The sequence below is a fragment of the Macaca nemestrina genome, chromosome X, assembly GCF_043159975.1.
Source record: "Macaca nemestrina isolate mMacNem1 chromosome X, mMacNem.hap1, whole genome shotgun sequence".
NCBI lineage: Eukaryota > Metazoa > Chordata > Mammalia > Primates > Cercopithecidae > Macaca > Macaca nemestrina.
This window is the reverse complement of record NC_092145.1, coordinates 149,617,953-149,638,565: the sequence shown is the minus strand read 5'-3', so window position 1 is coordinate 149,638,565 and position 20,613 is coordinate 149,617,953. Positions and strand designations below refer to the sequence as shown.

The following is a 20,613-nucleotide window of genomic DNA, read 5'->3' as shown; positions in this document are numbered from 1 at the left end:
ATGGTCTTATTTTTATGTGCTTTACTTAATGAGTTGTGACAGTATTTCATGGAAACATGTCCTTTGAATTGTAGGACATTTTATAAATGTAGAAATTAAAGTCTGTTTGTTACCCTTTCTGCACATTTAAAAAATATAAACTGTTTTAACTATTTGCTTTTTTTCATCATCTGTCAATTAACTGATTTGCTGTTATGCCAATTGGAATTGGAAAACTATTATTAATACCTGAAAGGTTTTACAGAAAATAAGTGAGTAAATCTTACTTTTTTGAAATGATCTTTCCATTTTACATTTTAAATATCCTTCTGATATTGCTGAACCATCATGTCCCATATTGTTTTCAATATATGCAAATAAGCTACTTTTCAACATTAACTTTTAATGTATTTTCATTTACTATCTAGCTGAAATTAAAAAGGGTCTTGCTGCAAAGAGAAAAAGGATTGAAAGGGTTGCAAAAGCTTGCAACGAAACAAAGAACAAAATTAAACACATTTTGAGAACAATACAACTAAAAATGTATGATTGTTGGCTTTTTTGAATAATGATATTTCTATCATTTCTTTGTATTCGTTAGTGCAGAATTTCAAAAACTATCCTGTACATATTGGCGTCTGCAGTGAACAACATGTTTTACTTGACTGTTCCCTAAGCAGGTAAGTTTCTTTTGTTTTATAACCTAAGTTTAACAGAATTGAGGTATATTACCTAGAAAGTCAATGAAGATGACCTCTTTTTGCCTTCCAGATAAAAATAGTCTTCCTGTAAAATTAATTTTTATCAATTTCTAGAAATACGGCAGCTGCATGTAAGATAAATGTCTTCAACTTTTAGTCTGTAGATCCTTAAAAATATTAAGTTATGTAGAAAGGGACAACCTTATGTTGTAAATAAGTTATCTATTTTAATTAAATTGTTTTCACTATCCCTTTTAGAAAATCATCATTGTGCCAAAGTGGAGAAATAGTTTAGTGAAGTATTTCTTTTGGGAAATCTTACGGTATGAATGGCTATGATATTCTTGAACCTACTTATGAGAACCCATATGTTATTTAGTTTGAGGAAATGAAAAGTAAACTGCTGTTAGAGAAAATGATTGTTTCTGGGAAATTTATAGTGCTGTAAACCCTCCTTTGTCTTCAGCATGTAAACAATGTAAGAGAGCTGCTCTACTAGTCAGTTAGGAAGGAACCCTTTCAGAATGAGAGTAACTCATTTCACCTTTTCCCAAAAAGAAGATTTCAGCTGCTATTATTCCATTGCTACTTTATAGTATAAATTATGTCAAGTCAGTTTTGGTTTGAATAGGGTTAATTTTTCATCTCTCTATGACATATGACCGTGTTACGTATTATGTGTTACAGGCAGAAACATAGTTATGGATGTTCTCTGAAGTTGCTGAATGTCCTTGAAGAATACATCACAGGTGAGCAGAAAGATGAAGAAGAAAGGAAGAGAAGAACTAATTGTTGGTATCCAGCTTAGCTTTATGATTAACCTATTGTAACAATGTCTCAGGTAGTAATAGTTCATGCAGAAATCCAGCAAAGGAGGAGGACAGCATGAGCCCAGAGAGGGGGGCCTGTTAGTGGACTCATGGACTAGGGGAATATAATTGCCATGCAGCATTAGGGGTCCAACTGAGGTCAGCATCATAGGGATTAAGAAGTTAAAGTCAGCCCAGATGGCATATTTGTGCAAGAGCAACTTTCGTGCTGGAATTCCTGGGTTGGGGTGTAGCCGAGCACACTGATAGAGGGAGAGTTGGTTGGGCAGGGCATATATATATATATATATATATATATATATATATATATATATATACACACACACACACACACACACACACACACACATATATATATATATATATATGAGGGCGGGGGTTATGATGACTGGCTGTGGAATTTCAGCTGGGACTGAGTTACCTGAGCACATGGGGGTGGGGTATTGGGCAGTGAAAAGTGCTCCATACATTGGGTGTTGGGTCCCTACAGATTCCTGAGCTGTAGTACTGAAGTGAGTGACCTACAGTGACAGGGAGGTAGTGGCTGTGTATGTTGGGAAGATGGAGAAATAGCTGACTGGAGTGATCAGGGCCTGGGACTCTGCAGCCACACTGCTTGGGATCCAACTCCAGTTTGACCATCGCTAGCTCAGAAACATGGGCAAATTATTTATCTCTGTGCCTCAGTTGCCTTATCTACGAAAGGAGACATGGTAAGAGTACCTACCTCAGAGTTGTTTGAAGGACGAAAGGGTTCTTACGTAATGGGTTTATTTAAATTTTTTAGGATGCGATCTCACCCATGGTTGCTCTTTATCGTTGCTATTATTGCTATTATTAATATTACGGGAGATGTTGCAGTCACTGGGAATGACAAAATCTAGGGGATGACTGTGTGTGCCACGTAGAGGAGAGGAGAACACTGTTGTTAGAGATTAGGTCAAGGTGCAGAAAGGCCATCATTATTGGAAGGTTCATCTATGTGCATACTGAAATGTCCAAGTGTTTAAAATCTTAGTAACAAAAGAATATTTCTTAGTGAATTCCTCTATAGATCTTACCTATCTGTGGTCAACAAATTATAAGAAGGGTCAACAAACACTCTTTATTTGAAATCAAGAATTAGGACATACATGTTGAATATGTATAGGAAGGAATATTCTTTACCCCATGACTGATGAAAAAGATTATGTTGTTTTAGCATATGAGTGTTGAACACAATTGTTTAAAATTGGTCATAAATGTTGTCTAAAAGAAAGTGTTCAGAAGTATTGATTTAAAGAGTATCTATTTAAAGTTAATACAGAATTATGTTTTTTAAGTATTAAAATTTACCCAATTTTAATTACTTTTTAGTTTTGTGCTTCTGGAGAATATTTCAAGAGCAACAAAAGAGGTGACAACAAGATGGGAAAGGAACTGAAAGAGATTGAGCCGCCATGTGAGCAATTCACAAAGGTCTGTTCTATTTGGTATCACAATACATTCTTTTTTTTTTTTTAATTTATTTATTATTATTATACTTTAAGTTCTAGGGTACAAGTGCATAACGTGCAGGTTTGTTACATATGTATACTTGTGCCATGTTGGTGTGCTGCACCCATCAACTCGTCAGCACCCATCAACTCGTCATTTACATCAGGTATAACTCCCAATGCAATCCCTCCCCCCTCCCCATGATAGGCCCCGGTGTGTGATGTCCCCCTTCCCGAGTCCAAGTGATCTCATTGTTCAGTTCCCACCTATGAGTGAGAACATGCAGTGTTTGGTTTTCTGTTCTTGTGATAGTTTGCTAAGAATGATGGTTTCCAGCTGCATCCATGTCCCTACAAAGGACACAAACTCATCCTATTTTATGGCTGCATAGTATTCCATGGTGTATATGTGCCACATTTTCTTAATCCAATCTGTCACTGATGGACATTTGGGTTGATTCCAAGTCTTTGCTATTGTGAATAGTGCTGCAATAAACATATGTGTGCATGTGTCTTTATAGCAGCACAATTTATAATCCTTTGGGTATATCCCCAGTAATGGGATGGCTGGGTCATATGGTACATCTAGTTCTAGATCCTTGAGGAATCGCCATACTGTTTTCCATAATGGTTGAACTAGTTTACAATCCCACCAACAGTGTAAAAGTGTTCCTATTTCTCCACATCCTCTCCAGCACCTGTTGTTTCCTGACTTTTTAATGATCGCCATTCTAACTGGTGTGAGATGGTATCTCATTGTGGTTTTGATTTGCATTTCTCTGATGGCCAGTGATGATGAGCATTTTTGCATGTGTCTGTTGGCTGTATGAATGTCTTCTTTTGAGAAATGTCTGTTCATATCCTTTGCCCACTTTTTGATGGGGTTGTTTGTTTTTTTCTTGTAAATTTGTTTGAGTTCTTTGTAGGTTCTGGATATTAGCCCTTTGTCAGATGAGTAGATTGCAAAAATTTTCTCCCATTCTGTAGGTTGCCTGTTCACTCTGATGGTAGTTTCTTTTGCTGTGCAGAAGCTCTTTAGTTTAATGAGATCCCATTTGTCAATTCTGGCTTTTGCTGCCGTTGCTTTTGGTGTTTTAGACATGAAGTCTTTGCCCATGCCTATGTCCTGAATGGTACTACCTAGGTTTTCCTCTAGGATTTTTATGGTATTAGGTCTAACATTTAAGTCTCTAATCCATCTTGAATTAATTTTCGTATAAGGAGTAAGGAAAGGATCCAGTTTCAGCTTTCTACTTATGGCTAGCCAATTTTCCCAGCACCATTTATTAAATAGGGAATCCTTTCCCCATTTCTTGTTTCTCTCAGGTTTGTCAAAGATCAGATGGCTGTAGATGTGTGGTATTATTTCTGAGGACTCTGTTCTGTTCCATTGGTCTATATCTCTGTTTTGGTACCAGTACCATGCTGTTTTGGTTACTGTAGCCTTGTAGTATAGTTTGAAGTCAGGTAGCGTGATGCCTCCAGCTTTGTTCTTTTGACTTAGGATTGTCTTGGAGATGCGGGCTCTTTTTTGGTTCCATATGAACTTTAAAGCAGTTTTTTCCAATTCTGTGAAGAAACTCATTGGTAGCTTGATGGGGATGGCATTGAATCTATAAATTACCTTGGGCAGTATGGCCATTTTCACGATATTGATTCTTCCTATTCATGAGCATGGTATGTTCTTCCATTTGTTTGTGTCCTCTTTTATTTCACTGAGCAGTGGTTTGTAGTTCTCCTTGAAGAGGTCCTTTACATCCCTTGTAAGTTGGATTCCTAGGTATTTGATTCTCTTTGAAGCAATTGTGAATGGAAGTTCATTCCTGATTTGGCTCTCTGTTTGTCTGTTACTGGTGTATAAGGATGCTTGTGATTTTTGCACATTAATTTTGTATCCTGAGACTTTGCTGAAGTTGCTTATCAGCTTAAGGAGATTTTGGGCTGAGACAATGGGGTTTTCTAAATATACAATCATGTCATCTGCAAACAGGGACAATTTGACTTCTTCTTTTCCTAACTGAATACCCTTGATTTCTTTCTCTTGCCTGATTGCCCTAGCCAGAACTTCCACCACTATGTTGAATAGGAGTGGTGAGAGAGGGCATCCCTGTCTTGTGCCAGTTTTCAAAGGGAATTTTTCCAGTTTTTGCCCATTCAGTATGATATTGGCTGTGGGTCTGTCATAAATAGCTCTTATTATTTTGAGGTACGTTCCATCAATACCGAATTTATTGAGCGTTTTTAGCATGAAGGGCTATTGAATTTTGTCAAAAGCCTTTTCTGCATCTATTGAGATAATCATGTGGTTCTTGTCTTTGGTTCTGTTTATATGCTGGATTATGTTTATTGATTTGCGAATGTTGAACCAGCCTTGCATCCCAGGGATGAAGCCCACTTGATCATGGTGGATAAGCTTTTTGATGTGTTGCTGAATCCGGTTTGCCAGTATTTTATTGAGGATTTTTGCATCGATGTTCATCAGGGATATTGGTCTAAAATTCTCTTTTTTTGTTGTGTCTCTGCCAGGCTTTGGTATCAGGATGATGTTGGCCTCATAAAATGAGTTAGGGAGGATTCCCTCTTTTTCTATTGATTGGAATAGTTTCAGAAGGAATGGTACCAACTCCTCCTTGTACCTCTGGTAGAATTCAGCTGTGAATCCATCTGGTCCTGGACTTTTTTTGGTTGGTAGGCTCTTAATTATTGCCTCAATTTCAGAGCCTGCTATTGGTCTATTCGGGGATTCAACTTCTTCCTGGTTTAGTCTTGGAAGAGTGTAAGTGTCCAGGAAATTATCCATTTCTTCTAGATTTTCCAGTTTATTTGCGTAGAGGTGTTTATAGTATTCTCTGATGGTAGTTTGTATTTCCGTGGGGTCGGTGGTGATATCCCCTTTATCATTTTTAATTGCGTCAATTTGATTCTTCTCTCTTTTCTTCTTTATTAGTCTTGCTAGTGGTCTGTCAATTTTGTTGATCTTTTCAAAAAACCAACTCCTGGATTCATTGATGTTTTGGAGGGTTTTTTGTGTCTCTATCTCCTTCAGTTCTGCTCTGATCTTAGTTATTTCTTGCCTTCTGCTAGCTTTCGAATGTGTTTGCTCTTGCTTCTCTAGTTCTTTTAATTGCGATGTTAGAGTGTCAATTTTAGATCTTTCCTGCTTTCTCTTGTGGGCATTTAGTGCTATAAATTTCCCTCTACACACTGCTTTAAATGTGTCCCAGAGATTCTGGTATGTTGTATCTTTGTTCTCATTGGTTTCAAAGAACATCTTTATTTCTGCCTTCATTTCGTTATGTACCCAGTAGTCATTCAGGAGCAGGTTGTTCAGTTTCCATGTAGTTGAGCGGTTTTGATTGAGTTTCTTAGTCCTGAGTTCTAGTTTGATTGCACTGTGGTCTGAGAGACAGTTTGTTATAATTTCTGTTCTTGTACATTTGCTGAGGAGTGCTTTACTTCCAATTACGTGGTCAATTTTGGAGTAAGTATGATATGGTGCTGAGAAGAATGTATATTCTGTTGATTTGGGGTGGAGAGTTCTATAGATGTCTATTAGGTCTGCTTGCTGCAGAGATGAGTTCAATTCCTGGATATCCTTGTTAACTTTCTGTCTCGTTGATCTGTCTAATGTTGACAGTGGAGTGTTGAAGTCTCCCATTATTATTGTATGGGAGTCTAAGTCTCTTTGTAAGTCTCTAAGGACTTGCTTTATGAATCTGGGTGCTCCTGTATTGGGTGCATATATATTTAGGATAGTTAGCTCTTCCTGTTGAATTGATCCCTTTACCATTATGTAATGGCCTTCTTTGTGTCTTTTGATCTTTGATGGTTTAAAGTCTGTTTTATCAGAGACTAGTATTGCAACCCCTGCTTTCTTTTGTTCTCCATTTGCTTGGTAAATCTTCCTCCATCCCTTTATTTTGAGCCTATGTATGTCTCTGCGTGTGAGATGGGTCTCCTGAATACAGCAGACTGATGGGTCTTGACTCTTTATCCAGTTTGCCAGTCTATGTCTTTTAATTGGAGCATTTAGTCCATTTACATTTAAGGTTAAGATTGTTATGTGTGAACTTGATCCTGCCATTATGATATTAACTGGTTATTTTGCTCGTTAGTTGATGCAGTTTCTTCCTAGCCTCGATGGTCTTTACATTTTGGCATGTTTTTGCAATGGCTGGTACCGGTTGTTCCTTTCCATGTTTAGTGCTTCCTTCAGGGTCTCTTGTAAGGCAGGCCTAGTGGTGACAAAATCTCTAAGCATTTGCTTATCTGTAAAGGATTTTATTTCTCCTTCACTTATGAAACTTAGTTTGGCTGGATATGAAATTCTGGGTTGAAAATTCTTTTCTTTAAGAATGTTGAATATTGGCCCCCACTCTCTTCTGGCTTGGAGAATTTCTGCCGAGAGATCTGCTGTTAGTCTGATGGGCTTCCCTTTGTGGGTAACCCGACCTTTCTCTCTGGCTGCCCTTAAGATTTTTTCCTTCATTTCAACTTCGGTGAATCTGGCAATTATGTGTCTTGGAGTTGCTCTTCTTGAGGAGTATCTTTGTGGCGTTCTCTGTATTTCCTGGATTTGAATGTTGGCCTGCCCTACTAGGTTGGGGAAGTTCTCCTGGATGATATCCTGAAGAGTGTTTTCCAACTTGGTTCCATTTTCCCCCTCACTTTCAGGCACCCCAATCAGACGTAGATTTGGTCTTTTTACATAATCCCATACTTCTTGCAGGCTTTGTTCATTTCTTTTTCTTCTTTTTTCTTTTGGTTTCTCTTCTCGCTTCATTTCATTCATTTGATCCTCAATCGCTGATACTCTTTCTTCCAGTTGATCGAGTCGGTTACTGAAGCTTGTGCATTTGTCACGTATTTCTCGTGTCATGGTTTTCATCTCTTTCATTTCGTTTAGGACCTTCTCTGCATTAATTACTCTAGTCATCAATTCTTCCACTTTTTTTTCAAGATTTTTAGTTTCTTTGCGCTGGGTACATAATTCCTCCTTTAGCTCTGAGAAGTTTGATGGACTAAAGCCTTCTTCTCTCATCTCGTCAAAGTCATTCTCCGTCCAGCTTTGATCCGTTGCTGGCGATGAGCTGCGCTCCTTTGCCGGGGGAGATGCGCTCTTATTTTTTGAATTTCCAGCTTTTCTGCCCTGCTTTTTCCCCATCTTTGTGGTTTTATCTGCCTCTGGTCTTTGATGATGGTGATGTACTGATGGGGTTTTGGTGTAGGTGTCCTTCCTGTTTGATAGTTTTCCTTCTAACAGTCAGGACCCTCAGCTGTAGGTCTGTTGGAGATTGCTTGAGGTCCACTCCAGACCCTGTTTGCCTGGGTATTAGCAGCAGAGGCTGCAGAAGATAGAATATTTCTGAACAGCGAGTGTACCTGTCTGATTCTTGCTTTGGAAGCTTCCTCTCAGGGGTGTACTCCACCCTGTGAGGTGTGGGGTGTCAGACTGCCCCTAGTGGGGGATGTCTCCCAGTTAGGCTACTCAGGGGTCAGGGACCCACTTGAGCAGGGAGTTTGTCCCTTCTCAGATCTCAACCTCCATGTTGGGAGATCCACTGCTCTCTTCAAAGCTGTCAGACAGAGTCGTTTGCGTCTGCATAGGTTTCTGCTGTGTTTGTTATTTTTACTGTGCCCTGTCCCCAGAGGTGGAGTCTACAGAGACAGGCAGGTTTCCTTGAGCTGCTGTGAGCTCCACCCAGTTCGAGCTTCCCAGCAGCTTTGTTTACCTACTTAAGCCTCAGCAATGGCGGGCGCCCCTCCCCCAGCCTCGTAGCTGCCTTGCCGCGATATCGCAGACTGCTGTGCTAGCAATGAGGGAGGCTCCGTGGGTGTGGGACCCTCCCAGCCAGGTGTGGGATATGATCTCCTGGTGTGCCTGTTTGCTTAAAGCGCAGTATTGGGGTGGGAGTTACCCGATTTTCCAGGTGTTGTGTGTCTCAGTTCCCCTGGCTAGGAAAAGGGATTCCCTTCCCCCTTGTGCTTCCCAGGTGAGGTGATGCCTCGCCCTGCTTCAGCTCTCGCTGGTCGGGCTGCAGCAGCTGACCAGCACCGATCGTCCAGCACTCCCCAGTGAGATGAACCCAGTACCTCAGTTTAAAATGCAGAAATCACCGGTCTTCTGTGTCGCTCGCGCTGGGAGTTGGAGACTGGAGCTGTTCCTATTCGGCCATCTTGCTCCCCAATACATTCTTATAAAATACAACTCGTGAACAAAATAGAAGACATTCTGCTTGTTTCTGAATGTATGGAAAGACCTTTTGGTTATACATTTTAAATTACCTACCATTTTCACTTTGAATATATTGTTCCAGATTTTACATAATTGGTAAATGTATTTTTAGGATTCATGTATAGTTTTTTGGGAGTTATTTAGAACAGAAAAAGGCAAATTGGAAATTTTACCTAGAAATATAAATCTTGTGTATTAAATTGATACTTTATGAACACATTAATGAAGATTTCATATTCAGTTTTTAGGAGATCAGCAACAGATCTTTAGTGGAAGGCAGGAAATCCATAAATCCTTTCTGGATGTCTTTTTCACTTGTCTTGTTTAAACAGTTTTAGTTAAATAGGAAGTAGGCAAGTGTTAACTACTGAGTATCTCTTTTATTTCCTGCTGGAATGTAGGAGTGTTTTATGGCATATTCACTTTCAAAATTATTAGTGACTAGTAATGGTTTTACATGAAATTTGTAATCATAAGAGATGGTTCAGATGTATAACAGAATGGGAAAGCCAGCAGATTATTAACACATTGTGAACTGTGAATTATCTGCTGTCATATAGCACATTAGCTAATCGTTATTGGACAATGACCTCTTCTTAATGTAGATGTATATTATTTAGGAAACAATGTAATTTTCTTGTGGGAGGTATTCTTTTTAATAACCTTGTGAAGAGACATATTCGTATGTCACTCCTTTACACTAACTGAGATGCGTTAAATATACTGGGAAAAGAGTTTGAAAATAAATTTTTCAAGCAACTTGATGATCTGTACACAAACAGTTATTTATATAGAAGTCACGAGAAGAGAACATGTTGCTATAATGGTCCTCAGAAACCATTTATTAATTGATATGAACATTAAACTAGAAAAGTTATCCTGTCAGTGTTAATGCTACATGATACTTTGGTATCATCTTGGACTCTTCTGAGTCCATTATCCTATCCATGCAGTTATTGTGAGGCAAGTTTTACCTCTGTAATGGTCCTTTAATTTCTTTAAATTCTCACTGAGGCTGCCCTAGTTCAAGACCTCATTCTTCCTTGCTTGTACTATTAAACCCTTTTCTGAGTTCTCTCTTCCCTTCTGAGCCATCCTTCATTGATTAGCAATACTATCTTCCTAAAACCCTCCCCAGCCCTTCCCTCTTCCCAGCCTGTCAGTGGTGCCCATGTCTCAGTTCTTAGATATTCAGAGACTCTCCCCTTTACATGACCCCCTGTTAGGCTTGTTTTGCCACCCTCTGTCTTTCCTCCCAACTCTCCAGATTGACAGCCTTCCCTGAAGGAACTCACCGTCACTCCCATGCTTTGCTCACGCTCTTCCTTCCAAATGCTTTTAAAATCTCTTTTTTTTTTTTTTTTTGACCGATTGAAATCTTGTGCCAACTAAGTCAACATCAGTCTCCATATTTAGCTACATGTCCGAGTGAGTTGCTCTTCCATAGCAGTAACACAAGTTTTGTATTACTTTGTTTTTTTATTCGTGCATTTGCTCATGTCACAGGAATATGGAAGAGATTGCGTGTTCATTTTTTACATCTTCCTCAGCATTAACATACAACATTTTAGGGAATAGGAACTGCCGAACTATTTGTTGAGGGAATAGTATATGTTTCAAACGTAGTTATGTTTTCTTTAACTTGATGAGGTCATATCACAGACCATTTTGTCCCTTCCATGAAATCCATGTTATGTGGACCATTAGTGATAACAAATGGTCACTACCTGGTGAAAAAATACAGTATTTCATGATATAAGACTGACAGTCTTTTTCTGTCTTTGGTCCATCTTGTCTGTAACATGTTCATCAAACCATTTTCTTCAAGCAAACTACATGACTGTTGGACCTGCTATAATAATATTTCACTGAAATCTGGAATTAAAATTTTAAGTGAGTATTTGGAGCTCCATGTATTGATTACAGTTTTAAAATTTGAAATAAATAACCAGCATCCTTTGAATATTAAAAGCTGTTTCCTTTTGATATTTAATTTACCCAGATGTAAAGTGATGGTTTGTCAGTGAACTAGACTTTTTGTTTTAGAGTATTGAGGACTTAGAGTATAATGAAAGCCCTCTTTTTGGTGAAGAAAGTCAACTTAAAAAATACATCACCATGTTCCAAAATAAAATTGTGTCAGAGACTGTAAGTAGTGGATATTTAATCTTAAAAACTCAGAATTGATATAAGCATGGGAATATTTTATTTGTAGAAATGTGTATTGCAATTACTTAAATTTCTTTTTTTGAGACAACTGCAGCAAGAGTTGGCACTTATTCAGAGGTCTCTTTAACCTCTGTTATTCTGATGGCTGACTAAAGAACTTGAACCTATGTTATATTATACAAGCATAACTTGAGCTACACTAAACCACATGACAGTATTTAGTTATACTAATTTATACAAGAATTAATTATCTCCTCTATCATTAGTCTGTTTATTAAATGCCAGGCCTTGTTACTATGATCTCTTGAATGAACCCTAGACAGTTCTGTGAGAAAGCAGCAATTGCACAGTTATATACATGGTCAATTAAATTTTAACATTAAAGATAATTTAGTTTTAGGTTTGGCCTCTGTGGATCTGTATCAGTTCCAAAAATGTAGAAAGCATGGGCATGGAAAAGTACATTTTTCTCTAACAAAAGAAGACAAAACTTATTTTATTTTACTCATTAGGTTAAAGAGACAATTCCAATGAAAGTATGACTTCAAAAAATATATATACTCTATGGCCTTTCAAAATTATTAAAAGTACCTTAACATCTGTGTTCTTGAAAAAAAATTAACCTTCTATAAATGATTAAGACAACTGAGCAAGATATATTAATAGCATTGCCGAGCCACTGGTTTGTGGGTATGCCATATTTCCAAAGACATCAAAATGCCATGTAGTTTGTTTTGGTCCACCATTCAATGATACCTCCCCTTGGCATTGATTCAAAGTATTATATTAAAATTTATGCATGCTTACAATTATTTCACATCTATGGCAAGGTAAATTATGTAGAGTGCTTTGGTTTTCAAGTTTAGCATTTGTGGAGTATGCGGAAGTTTAAGTATATATATGCATCTAAAAACTTAAGTGATGAATTCTCCTACCTTTCCTTTTGTAATGTGCAGTTTTTGTACATAACATACAAAATGTTCATTTGGAAACACTTTAGTAAATATGAAATTCAGAATATATTTGGAGTAAGTCAGTTAAATGTATTCTTTTGCTGAGTTTCTGAAATTCCATTCATGAATTGTTCAAAAACACAATACCCTCATTGAGAGGAGAGGAGCGACTTACTCTCATTTTCCCTGGTTCTTTTCATTTTAATTGGCCCCTATATACCACTCTTATTTTTTCAAGGTTTTCCAAGTTAAAGGAAAAAAAAGTTCATTCAGATTCTGCCTGCAGTCACTTATACAGGAATAAGTGAATCCTTATGGGGAGCATTTAATTTCTAAAGCTTGCATTTTCATAAAGGATTTTCCTTTTACCCAAAGCATGTGTTGATGTGTAAGTCTAAGTACTACTTCAAGTTTCTAAGAAGATCCTTATTTGAGATTTCTTTCAGTAGTTACAGAGGCAAAATAAGCACTGCAGAGGTCCATGTGAGAGTTCTGTTATACATACTGGGCTATCTGACTATTTATTCTATAGTGGAAGGATATGAAAGACACCACAATGTACTTAGTGATGGAACAGCTGATTTATTTATTTTTATTTTTATTTTTTTGAGATGGAGTCTCACTCTGTCACCAGGCTGGAGTGCAGTGGCACGATCTCGGCTCACTGCAACCTCCGTCTCCCGGGTTCAAGCGATTGTCCTGCCTCAGCCTCCCGAGCTGGGACTACAGGCACATGCCACCACACCCAGCTAATTTTTGTATTTTTAGTAGAGATGGGGTTTCAGCATGTTGGCCAGGATGGTCTCGATCTCTTGACCTCGTGATCTGCCTGCCTCGGCCTCCCAAAGTGCTGGGATTACAGGCGTGAGCCACCGCACCCAGCCAACAGTTGCTATTTATGTCACCCCTTATTACCTCAAATGAGTAACTGTGTACTTGAAGTCACTCTGGCAGCTATTCTGAAGGGAAGAAAGTTTTTGCCCTTAAAAGTTATTAGGGGTGTGTGTGTGTGTACATAAATGTGTGTATATATGTGTATATATGTGTGTGTGTATGTATGTATATGCATATACATGTATGTATATAGCTAATATGCATATATATGCATATATGTATATGTGAATATATGCACGCACACACATATATATAACTTTGTTTTTTAGAATTGTTTTTAGTTCACAACAAATTGATCTGAAGGTCTAGCGATTTCTCATTTACCACCTGTTCTCCCACCATAGCACTCCCCACTATCCATATCCCCCACCAGAATGGTGCCTTTCTTATAACCCATGAACTTACATTGATACATCATTATCACCCCAAGTTACTTCAGGGTTCACTCTTGGTTCCTTTTGTGTGTGTGTGATTATTTTCCTCACGTCACCTGTGCTATAGCCCCTGTTTTATTTTTCATTAAGATAACATTTAATTTATACTTTTTTGTGACCCTGAAATTTTAGGTTAGGATATCAGAAACAAGTAGCACTAAAACAAATGTAAAGATTCACTTTTCTCCTGAAAATGGTAAGACAGGTAACTTTTATTTACATACATATGCTTGAAAAATTGCAGTTAGTGCTTTTAAATTCTAGACTGAAGCACATATTTTATTTTATTCCATAATAAACACCCACCTTTGAAGAATGGCTGGTATCAAGAGCATCATATCTCCTAATATTGTCTCACTCACCAGCTGAATGTTGAAATGTCCAGTCACAAAGCACTAAATATATCCTTAGAGCAATGATGTACTGAACAAAATTCAGAGGTCATACACAAAGACAGCACCCAAGAAAGTTTGCCCACACACCAGTGGCAAGTCCTTTATTTCAGCAACTAAAACCAAGGAGAAACAGAGTCTCTTGCCTCTCTGCCTCTTGGAGAGGAGTTCTCCTGATACTGGAGGGAAAGGACCATCTCATTTCCCTGATGTTAAAATTTCATCTTGGAGTGATAGGCTTATATCTTTGTGAAGATATCTAAATTAAGGTGATCCAGTCAAATCACAAAATACTTGACTCACTCCTTAGGAGGAGCTTAACTCTGCCCTGATTTCTGTGCACACACCTGATTTATTGCACTCACAGTACAAAAGCTCTGAGATGTAAAATTGAGCCAGGCAGCACCTCGCATTCTTATCCAGGTGAATTAGGGCTCTCTCAGTGCTACTCACCCAAAGCACATTGAAATAATTCTTCTTATTTATTTGTAAAACAGTGATGATGGTATCTGTGTCAGAGGGTTACTGTGAGTGTCAGAGGAAACAATGATAGAAGGTTAGACATATGGTACATGTTGAATAAATGTTAGCTACCAATGTTAGTTATCAATATCTTCATGACTTTTATTGATATATAATAGTTGTAAATATGTATGGGGTAAATGTGATATTTTGATACATGAATATATAAAGATCAAATCAGGGTAGTTGGGATATTCATTACCTCAAGCTTTTATCAATTTTTTCTGTTGAGGACATTGCAAATCTCGTCTAGGTATTTTGAAATACATGATAACTATAGTTATTCTAGTGTGCTAGAATCAGCTGGAACTCAGGGTACCATGTCCTGAGGCCGCATAGAGCAGGGGGGCCCTGTGCCAGGCCCAGGAAACCATTTTTCCCTCCTAGGCCTTTGGGCCTGTGATGGAAGGGGCTGCTGTGAAGGTCTCTAACATGCCCTGGAGACATTTTCCCCATTGTCTTGGTGGTTAGCATTTGGCTCCTTGTTACTGATGCAAACTTCTGCAGCCAGCTTGAATTTCTCCCCAGAAAATGGGTTTTTCTTTTCTATTGCATCATCAAGCTGCAAATTTTCCGAACTTTTATGCTTTGCTTCCTTTTGAAGGCTTTGCTGCTTAGAAACTTCTTCCCCAGATACCCTAAATCATCTTTCTCAAGTTCAAAGTCCTACAGATCTCTAGGGCAGGGGCAAAATGCTACCAGTCTGTTTGCTAAAGCACAGCAAGGGTCAACTTTATTTCAGTTCCCAACAAATTCTTCATCTCCATCTAAGGCCACCTTAGCCTGGACTTCATTGTCCATATCATTATCAGTATTTTGGTCAAAGCCATTCAACAAGTCTCTAGGAAGTTTCAAACTTATCCACATCATCCTGTCTTCTGAGCCCTCTGTCTCTAGGAAGTTCCAAACTTTCCCACATTTTCCTGTCTTCTGCTGAGCCCTCCAAATGGTTCCAACCTTTGCCTATTACCCAGCTCCAAAGTTGCTTCCACATTTTCGGGTATCCTTATAGCAGCGCCCAACTCTCCTGGTACCAATTTACTGTATTAGTCCATTCTTACCCTGCTATAAGGACATAACTGAGACTGGGTAATTTATAAATGAAAGAGGTTTAATTGACTCACAGCTTCGCAGGGCTGGGGAGGCCTCAGGAAACTTACAATCATGGTGGAAAGGGAAGCAAACATGTCATTCATCACATGGCAGCAGCAAGGAGAAGTGCAGAGTGAAGTGGGGGAAGCCCATTATAAGACCATCAGCTCGTGTGAGAACTCACTGTTATGAAAACGGCATGGGGGTAACTGTCTCCATGATTCAATTACCTCCCACTGGGTCCCTCCCACTGGTTCCCTCCCACCACACATGGGGATTATGTTCCCATAACTACAATTCAAGATGAGATTTGGGTAGGGACACAGCCAAACCATATCATGCTCTAATCTCTACCCATGCTATAGTGGAGGAAATGTGGTGCCTGTTTCAGGGATGTGACAGTAAGAGCCAGATACATGGACTGGCATGCCCAAGGTAACATAGAGTTAGAGAGGGAGGGGAATGAGAAACTAACAATTTCCAAGCTCTAAATATGTACCAGGACTGGAAGAAGTACTTTTTTAATGATATGAAATATTTATATCATATACTTAATATATGTCAACACACAATCCATTGGGATTTTGATTTATTTGTTTTACAAGTGAGAGAATTGAAAATCTAAGAATTAACGCAAATTCTCTCAAAATCACAGAACTGGTAGGTGGCAGGGCTGACGTTCAATGCCAAATTCAAGTTCTTTCCAATAAGCACAGTTCTGTCTTGAGAGGTGTGGCTAAGAGCAGAACCCAGATACCTATGAGGAGAAGCTGGAAGTCCTTCTTTAAGGTCACTTTGCCTCTGCAACATGAAAGATGGTTCAGGGCTCTCCTATCCAGGAGGTTTTGTAAAACAATGGACATCCATTTGTGCAATGCATTTAGACTCTGCCCTCTCAGAAGTCTGGGTGATGGGCAAGAAGCACTAAGGCTTGTTTCTTATCCAGGCAATCATGGGGAATGAGTGTAAACAGCCTCAATTCACAGGTGCACCTGAACATGGGATATGGCATCAACATTTAAGCCCTTTTAAATTTCTTCACTTGCAGAGCCCAATAAAGATTACATTACTGGAAAGGAAAGGAAATCACATGCACTGAAATATGAAATGATGGTGGAAAAGAATCTCTAAATGTCTGCTGGAGACAAAGCCCTCCTCTGGTGTTGCTACACACACAGGCAAATTTCTAGCCTCATGGGTGCAAAATGGCCATATCCAGTCCCCTACTATTCAGGTGGTATTTAGCCCACGCAAAGTTTTATAAAAAGTTGAGTCCTAATGCAAAATCTTGGAAAGTTCACATACATATCTAGAGTTCCAGCCTCTTGAGGAAGGTGGAAGAGCTGGCAGCACTGGGTCCCACATTCCTCACATGTGCCCCAAGGCAGCATAGGCACCTAACCCTGGACCACTGTACCCACTTACATTACCTGGCATGCCTCAGAATTTGTGACCCCACCTTAGCCTAAAAGGAAGGTCCTAGTTTATCCAAAGCTTTGAAAAAAATCCTGCTGAGAAAAGACTGAAGGAATACTTTTTGGCACCATCTTCTGTTTCATTAGCCATAGCTGCCTTATTATGTACTTTGACCAGAAAAATAATAGACTCTTGGAGAAAGCAAACCAATGAAATTCACAGGCAATGAGGAGAGCTCAATGAAAAAGTAAGGGGAAAATGATTTAAAAAGATATACTTGGGGCCCGGCGCAGTGGCTCACACCTGTAATCCCAGCACTTTGGCAGGCTGAGGCGGGCAGATCACGAGGTCAGGAGATCGAGACCATCCTGACTAACACAGCGAAACCCCGTCTCTACTAAAAATACAAAAAATTAGCTGGGCATGGTGGCAGGTGCCTGTAGTCCCAGCTACTTGGGAGGCTGAGGCAGGAGAATGGTGTGAATCTGGGAGGCGGAGCTTGCAGTGAGTCAAGATCATGCCACTGCACTCCAGCCTGGGCGACAGAGCAAGACTCTGTCTCAAAAAAAAAAAAAAAAAAAAAAGATACACTAGGGTGGCAGAGTGGGAAGTGGTCCTTTATAAACCGCATATAATCTGTGCCAGGATTTCTCAGCCTTAGCACTACTGACATTTGGGGGCAGATAACTTTTCAGTAGAGAATAGTCCTGTACTTTGTAAGATGTTTAGCAGCATTCCCTGGCCTTTATCTACTAGATGCCAGAGCACCCCACCCCTGTTGTGACCACAAATGATGTCTCTGGACACCACCAAATGTCCTCCAGGGACTAAACTTACTCCAGTTGAGAACCACTGGTCTATGTATAACTCAACTTAGAGAGCAGCTATGAACCCAAACCATGTAAATGTGAACAAAACATGCACATATCCCACTTGTCACAATGCTCAATTTATACTTTATCTCAGTTTCTGTTTTAAACAGAGCAATGTAAGAGTGTTTACAAATTATGAAGCCTTTATGTATCACATTGACTTTGGGGCACAATAACAATTTTCTTTAATTTACAAAGAAATGGGAGTCTGCATATAATTACCTTTCTACCAAATTTCTAAGACTACAGATGGGGGAATAAGCCAAGTTTCTTAAGGAAATAACCTTGTATTTCTTTGTATGAACTGTTTTTTTTCTCCTTGGGTGGGGCAGGATCAGGTATGGAACAGCCTCTGATGGTCAACGGTTATATGAAGGGATGTTCAGCATTCAGGAAAGACTCAGGAGACACTGTGGTTCTTTCCTTTTATTTAGAGGATTAAACATGGTGGATGAAGAGACTTACTGACCAGCCCTCCATGGGCCTGAATGAAAATTCAGGAAGATATCCTAGGAAGACAGTCTAGCCAGCAAATGGAACCAGTGGAATGAGCTGCTTCAAAAAAAAAAAAAAAAAAAAAAAAAAAAGCATCATTCACTGTGGCTTCCATTTGGTTGTATTCTGTCTTGCATCCCTCCACTTTGTGAGAAACCAGGTCAGGAGCAGCCCTATGCAAAAGGCTAAGGGGTAAGTCTCTAGCCAAAAGCTATACTAGTGAGCCTGGGAACTGCTCCTCCAGCCCCAGTCAAGCCCTAAGATGACTGCAGCCCCATTTGTGCTTGGCTGCAACTTCACAGGAGCCCCTGAACCAGAACACCCAAGCTAAGCTATTCACAGAAGCTGTTTTACAGGATAAATGTTTGTTATTTGAAAAAGAAAAAGAAAAGAAAAGATGCTCAGTTAAATGCAATGTGGTATCCTGAATAGGATTCTGGAAGAGACAAATAACATTAGTGGGGAAACTGGTGAAATCTGAGTGAAGTCTATAGTTTTGTTGATAGCAATGCACCAATGTTGGTTTCTTAGCTGTGATAAATGTACCAGGGTAATACATTTATGTTATTTATATTACCATAATAGCACTGATGTTATGTTATTATGTTAACAGGGCAAATTGGGTAAGGGGCATAAGGGAATTCTATACTATCTTCATAACTGTCTGTAATTCTAAAATTATTCCAAAATTTAAAAAAAGTCCTTTCTCCCAGGCACCAGATGTATTCAAGCAAAGGCTGGAAACTCATTTATCAAGCCTGTAAGAAAATGGAGGCCTGCACTGCTCACTGAAGTGCTCCACAGAATTGAAAGCTCAATTTAGTGACAAGAAGGGAGGTAACTCACAAGCCAAGCTGAAACTAGTGAAATAATCTCCTATTTGCATCTCCTGGATCTGAAAGAAAACATGTGCCTAAGCTGACATGAAACATCTATTATGTTTGCCATTCTGGTGGAGCATGTTTGCTAGAAAGGGAGTGGGCAGCTAAGATGGACCAGATTTGTTTTTATGGGGCTGGTAATTTTTTTTTTATAGGTGGCTTATTAGGTTGTTGTAAGATTCTAAATCTTAGGTTCTCTAAATCCTTTTTCTGCTTAAGTTATCCAGACAGTATTTTTCATTTGCATTCATGAACACTGATTATTTGATTAGTACAGAAATCTTTTTATTTTTAAGCTCCAATGCCTATTCTGTAAAACAAAATATTGTTTTTAAAATAAAACATCTCTTTACATATATATGTACATATGAATGTGAATTAAGTGAGTTATACAATCTGTGGACATCTTGTAAAAAGGTTTACTAATACCATATTTTATCCTTTATTAAAACTAAAATTCATTATTTCATCTCATTATTTCTCACTTTGAAGGCTTTTTTTGTGGCTTTCAAGCCACAGACCTCCCAAAAAATCAAGAGAAAGACTGAACCAGATATTTTATTTCCAGTTTGGAACAGGAGGTTTGTTAAAGAAGTAACAATATTATTAATGACTCCTGGGCACTTGGGAGCCATTCATTGTGCCTGTATTCCATGTTTGGTGCTTTCTAATGATTAATCCCAGCAATGTAAGTTAAATTGGCCCAGTAAGTTTACATAGGAAGACAAGTGTTATCTGAGGACAACTCAGGCTGGACATAGGATCCACTTACTGCCACTGCCACCCCGAGTGGAATAAATTAAAAATTGCTCCTTCTACTTTGAGTTGCCTGCTTTATATTCAAAGTCTATCCCAAGAAATTGAAGGGACAGCAGCTCTGATAGGAAAGGGGAATAGTAATCTAGGAAAAGGAAACCAGTGGGACCAGGAAAGGGAAAACAGTGGGACCAATGCAATGCTCTGGTTTAAGAGTTAACCTGGGATGAATCCCAGAGATTTAGGAAGGGAGCCAAAACAGGGATCTCTTCTCTATTCTTAAGCAAGTATTCTCTGCCCAGGGATGTTGTACCATAGAACATGATGACTATTCTTGGCTTGAGAATATTATTTACAATATAATAGTTCCCTGTTTAAATGTCATCTTCCATATGCTGATCTATCCATCCATCCATCTACCCACTGATTGATCAATAGGTGAGATCCTGAGCTAGGTGCTATGAACCCAGATGAATGAATGCTATCTCTGCCTTTGAAAAATTCAAAATTCAGTGCT

The 20,613-nt window shown here is 38.9% G+C and overlaps 1 protein-coding gene and 1 long non-coding RNA gene across 8 annotated transcripts in view; one reads left to right on the top strand and one right to left on the bottom strand.

Annotated features, from left to right (window-relative positions):
* LOC105478119 (Rho GTPase activating protein 6) overlaps window positions 1–20,613 on the bottom strand; it is a 542,515-nt gene that overhangs the window by 87,839 nt on the left and 434,063 nt on the right. The gene's annotated exons all lie outside the window — the stretch shown is intronic.
* On the top strand, window positions 584–19,256 carry LOC105478118 (uncharacterized). The gene is made up of 4 exons (XR_985167.3): window positions 584–659; window positions 1,368–1,429; window positions 2,867–2,968; window positions 19,173–19,256. It is a non-coding gene; the product is annotated as an uncharacterized lncRNA (long non-coding RNA).